The 5,864-nt window shown below is 37.2% G+C and overlaps 1 long non-coding RNA gene across 1 annotated transcript; it reads left to right on the forward strand.

Moving 5' to 3' along the window:
* Positions 1-474: 474 nt before the first annotated feature.
* On the forward strand, positions 475-4,287 carry LOC129347705 (uncharacterized). The gene is made up of 3 exons (XR_008599934.1): positions 475-548; positions 1,446-1,546; positions 2,196-4,287. It is a non-coding gene; the product is annotated as an uncharacterized LOC129347705 (long non-coding RNA).
* The last annotated feature ends 1,577 nt before the right edge of the window (positions 4,288-5,864 follow it).

Consider the following 5,864-nt stretch of genomic DNA (forward strand, 5'->3'; position numbering starts at 1 on the left):
TTCAAAAATTGACAATACTCTTGGTTCCTTTCAAGTGCACTCGTCATGCCTGAATAACATCGTCTTAAACATTGGAGAAAAATTGGAGAAAACGGTCCGTGTATGGATCTGGTAATTGGATTTTCCGTTCTGAAACGGGTATTGAAAAACAAAAAACAGTGGTTATTTGATTTTTGTTTTAAAATACAAACATTAAAATTGAAATACAAGACGTTTTTCCTTTTCATGATCAAAAAGGGATATACAAAATTTTAAAAATGCTTTGATTTTCATTTTATATTTAGAACAACAAAAAAATAAAATCGGTAAGAGACAGAAACGAAAAAAGGTCCGTTTTTTCATTTTCTGAGACCAGAAGTGGTCATCAGCAAGTGTGGAGCCAAATGACAACAAGATTCTCAGAGGGCGGAGCCAGAGAGCAGCGATTGATCAGACCATCGATATGTATAGAAGACAGCGCGCTAGCGTATCTAGTCTCTATATATCTATGGTCGGCAGGTCTGGTAGCATTTCTGGCTGCTGTTGACCTTGTTTTTGGAGTAAAACACGTTAAGAAGATAAATACTTCTAACCGGTAGCATTGTTTTGTTGTACGTTAAGTCAGCGACTTGTCAAGAGTTGTGTTTTGTCGTGTTTGAGCAGTTGGTCCGGACTCGTTAGCTAGCTAAGCGGCTAAGTTAGCTAGCGGGCTAATTAACACAGGTGGCTAACTTACCGCTGAACACCTGTGTTAGTTGCTGCCTGTCCGTCATTATTAGAATGAACTTCTCAGCCTGTGTTTCTCTGCTGTGTATTTTAGCTTTTAAAAAAGTTATTTCACTTTAAGGTTAACTGGATCCCGTTCAGCTGCACTGAAGTTTAACATTCAGCTGGTTTGAATTAAACCACGCTTAACTTAACATTGTGCTACATTACCTCTCTGAATCTCCATAATTTCATTAAATTCCTTCTCTCTTCCACTGCTCAAGTTCAATCCAGTATATAAAGTGACATTAATAGTGAATAAACTAACAACCAGTCATTGTATTTATTTATTATTGCATGTATTTGTAGTAAAACGTGTTGAAACATCCTACTTTTGGATCTAGAACTGCACAAGCCGTTCATTTTCAGTCACCTGATGAGTTAAACTCCCCTTTTTATGTGAGGTTGAAGCAGAAAGTCTGAGTTAACAAAGAAAGTTGTTTATAATTTGTGATACCTGTTATCTCTGACTGAGGCTTTAGTTTTTGTTGAGCCGATTTACACGTAGAAACTTTGTTCAGGAAGATTTCGCAGTAGCTCAGAGGACAGGCTGCTTTTTACACAACCTTGTAAGAGAATGTCTGTCAATGCTTTCAGCAGAATTTAGAAACACAACACTTCCTAAACAGATATTTTGAGGCTGTGAGGTTGAACGTTTGAGAGTATATCTGTGTGTTTGTTTGTGGTCTTTCTGTTTCTAGGTGGAAGCTGAATTAGTGAGGATGACTCCTGCTCCTGTCATCTCTAAGCTCCTCACACATCTTTACCTGCACATGAGGAAAATCACTCCTGTAGAATGCAGGTATGTTTGTCATTATTATAAAAAGATGTTGCCTGGTGACCTGTCAGAAACCCATTATACAGAGTCAGCCAAAATAATGTTTACACACATCAGGAAAAGAAAAACTTGCATAAATATTTCAATACCAAATTTATTCAGACATCACAAGATTAATAAAAGTTATCTTTGGCCTCTACAGTTACAAGAGGTGCTCAAAGTGGTGGCCACTGGCTTCCAGACATTTCTGTTGTGTTGTAGACATCACTTGTTGATACTCCATTCATGAGGGTAGCGCCATCTGGTGGGAAAACATTTTTTTATCTTTATTGTCATTGTACATGAAATTATCTGCAAACCAGCAAAGTGTATCCGTCTGACGTATCTAAAAATAAATAAGTAAAGAAAAATGCTTCTAAAGCCAATACTAAACAGAATATTTTGAGGGAATATTCTAAAAAGGAAAGAAAAGCTCCATTCTCACTCCTCTCAAGATAAACTGTCATTAAAATTGACTTTAAATTTAGCTTCAACACGAGATAAAACATTTACTTTCATTACTGATATTGTCAAGTTTTAATAAAGTTCATGCTACTTTTATAAAATGATAAAAGTGAATAAATTGTATATCTGTAATCTGTGTTTGATTTCTGTCTTTTCTCCTGTCATCCAGATGTCCAGAGGGAGATGATGCCACATCTGGTCCAGCTGATGGAAGGTCTTGAAGTTCTCTAACTGGCCTCGACTGAAGATGGTCGTCTCACTGGATTTAAGGTTCAGATGCTCAGTAACAAACTCCACCAATGTGCCAACAGTGAAGCTTTAGGTTTATTAAATGTTGCTATGAAGGTATCGCTGTTTTTCTTTGTGAATGCAATGTGCTCCAACTGAAACTTGAATTAGAAATTAGAAGTAAATCCTTCCATCTGAAAGGATTTAGTTGCATTAATAACCTCATAACATTCTAATTTTTATTCCAGTCTTGGTTGGAAACAGAATCTCTGTATTGATTCAGGTAAAAACTGAACTTCACAGATGAAAACTGTGATGGTGTTGGATTGTCAGACCGTAATGTTGCAGCTCAAAGCAGCTTTTCTATCTCAGTTCATTCTGACATTCAGCTATGAATCAACACAGCAGATGGTGATCCATGCGGTGGAAGTCTCACATCTCCTGATTTAATGGAGCTGCTTTGCACTTTTTACACTGTTTATTCACCAACACTTTATTTAATAAAAGTCCCATCTAGTTTTTATGAGGAATGTGATGTTTTAATTTCTCTGTGAATAACTGCAGTCTAATGGAACAGCTGGAGTTGTAACATCTGTCCTGATATTGATCATGAAGTATTGATCAGAATACTTATGGTTAGCAGTCATCCCTGAAGTTTTACATTAAAATCTTTACTTGTGTTGTGAACTTTGGTAAGAAGCAGAAACGTTAGCATTGCCATGGATACATGAGTGTTAAATTCTGTCCATGTTTCCATTTTGGGAAATTCAGTCCAGTTCCAGAATGTGGAGGAATTTAGTCTCACAATCACAGACAACAAATATTATCTGAAAGTTGGGTTATTGTTGTTTATCAGCACAATACAAAAAGATTCATGTTAGAAATATTCCAGTAAAGACTCTAGAATATCATGATTTATGTAAATTTACCTCAATAATATGAATGTTCAGGTTAAGATTGTACAGTGATATTTATTATGTAAGTTTAACTGATTAAAGTTTATGACTCTGCACTAAAATATCATTTAAATTGACATCATTATTATAATATTTAGGGTCAGACCCTACAGTATTGAGATTAAGAAATCAAATATTCTATAAAATGTAAATACACTGAACTCATTTGGATATATTTAAGTGAGACTCTACAATATTATTTGACACAAATCTATCTAAATCAAAATTTTAATAATTTTCATGCCAAACATTTACTGGACTGATTTAAATATTAAAATCATTCCTTTCTAATCCTCTGCTGTGCATTCAAACCTGAGGCCTTAAATAGAAACACACAAGTATCTGTTTGAAGGAACTTCTGCAGAGTCCTGGTTCCAGAACATGATGATAGAATTATAGACAAGCTTTAACAAAAGCTGCCTGAGAGTTTACAGGTTTTTATGTTAAATTTCTTCAGTAATTTAATGAGAGTTATCAGCAAAAATCAAGTGTTCATTTGATGAACTTCATTTCCTAAAACATCCAGAATTGGAGCTCATATCTTTGGCAGCTGTAAAGTTTCTGCTCCTTCAAAGTTCACAACACAATGAATGAATTCCTAAAACACTCTCAATGCTGGAGAGTGTTTGTGATGCTGAAGCAGTGACCAGTTTTTCTGTTTCTTCTCTGGAGATGCACAATGAGGGACGTCTGCAGCGACTGAGAAAGAGTCTCACCACATCCTGACATGAGGAAAAAGACTTTATTGAAGACTACAATGAGAAAAACTATCAGACAGCAGACGGCTGCATTCAAGGTGAGCTCTGAACATTTGATCTGGAACAGGAATTCAATAACGGCAGCATGAGCTTCATTTCAGTCTGTAGCTGCTGAATTCATGGATGAATCATCTGGCACTAGAGAGGAAGACTATCAAACATCCACGTCAGCTGATGGAGGTCCAAGAGTCTCACCGAATAACCAACCTACAGAGTGAAGACCTCAAATCTGATTGGACGGCCTCCTATTCAGCCACATGTGTGAACAAATGCCTCTAAGCTGATTTGTTTTCTAAAATAAATCTAGTTTGAGTCCTAATCTATGCCTGAGTGTTGGCTTCTTTACACCGCTGTTAACAGTTTAGGCTGTTAGATTGTTCCAGATAAGACAAGTACAAGATTCTTCAGAGCCGTTCTACCACGAGCCTGACAGGAAGAACTCCAACAGCTACTGAATGTTCCTGTGGTTCCCTCAAGGCTACAGGAGGAGCCCTACGAGGACGAGCCGGTCCACCTGATGGTGGCCAGTAGCTGTGGTTCAAAGCCAACACCGACTACGTGGACTTCTACTGGACCACACGGAGGCCTTCAAACCGGACCAACAAGTTCAGCGACTCCCCGACTCGTGGGTCTGAGGACGCCGCCAAGCCTCGGCCCAGCCGACCGCCTGTCTGTGGGTGTTTGAGTGCTGAGAGGTTTGTGGATGAATGTGAACGTTCTGTGTTGAAACAGCAGCTTTTGACTCAGTAACGCCAGGAAAAACCAAGAGCTCCTTTATTTGTGACTTCCACTGAAAAACTGATGAAAATAAGTTTGCCAGGGTTCTGACTGATAACAGATTATTAAATAATGAAAACAATAGTTCAAATATTCCTTTAAACAATCTTTTTAGGTCTACATTTCCTTTACACTGACTTCTTGGTATATGTACAAGTATTTTGGGTGGAATATACCATTAAGCCCAATGTTCAAGGGTTTTTCTGGGAATATACCATTAAACCAACCTTTTAGGTAAATGTTCCAGGATGTTGTGTAGAATATACCATCAGATAAACCTTTTAGGTCTACATTGGAAGATTTTAGAGTAGAATATTACTCCAAACCATCCTTTAGGTCTACATTTAAGGTGGAATACTCCTTTACACCAAGATTTTTTGGTCAAGGATTTTGGATGGAATACTCGGTTAAACCAACATTTTAGGTGCATGTCCAAGGATTTTTGGTGGAATGTTCCTTTAAGGTGGATGCGTGAGGACCTTGTAGGTGGAATACTTCCTGAAACCAACCTTTTAGGTCAACATTCAGAGATTTAAGGTGGAATATTCCTTTAAATCAACCTAAATTTCATATTTTGATCATTATCAAGTGAGAAACCTCAATCCAGACTCCTCATAATGACGTTTGAGATTTATGCTGCTGTTACTTGTTTAGTACAGACTATTTGAAGGAAATCCACAACTGTAATTTTATTTCAGGACTCGGTTATTAAATGTCAAAACAATCCATGTGACTCTAAAAACTCAACAGCTTTACAAACTCTAAGATTAAACTCTCCACAAGGATCCAAAACAAGTTGGACTTCTACATGAGAGCTTTAATTATTCTTCATCTACTTCCTAAAAAGTTTGGTCAATACAAAAGACAAAAACTAATATTTTTAGTTGAACTAAAGACAGACTTTGATTTCTCTGCTCACATGTGTTGTTGTAAACTTCTTCTTTCAAATAAATAGCCGCCTAACCCCCTGGAAACCAGCGTTTGTCCTGTTTTTGTGTTGCTCCTCGGCGACCCTAGACAGCAGGGTTGTAATGTTTTTTGAGCAACACACCATACTATGACGTTTTTACAATGATGGTTCTACTATGAAGCCAGTTTGACATGTTCAAGCGTTCTTTG

The sequence above is a fragment of the Amphiprion ocellaris genome, chromosome 20 (assembly GCF_022539595.1).
Source record: "Amphiprion ocellaris isolate individual 3 ecotype Okinawa chromosome 20, ASM2253959v1, whole genome shotgun sequence".
NCBI lineage: Eukaryota > Metazoa > Chordata > Actinopteri > Pomacentridae > Amphiprion > Amphiprion ocellaris.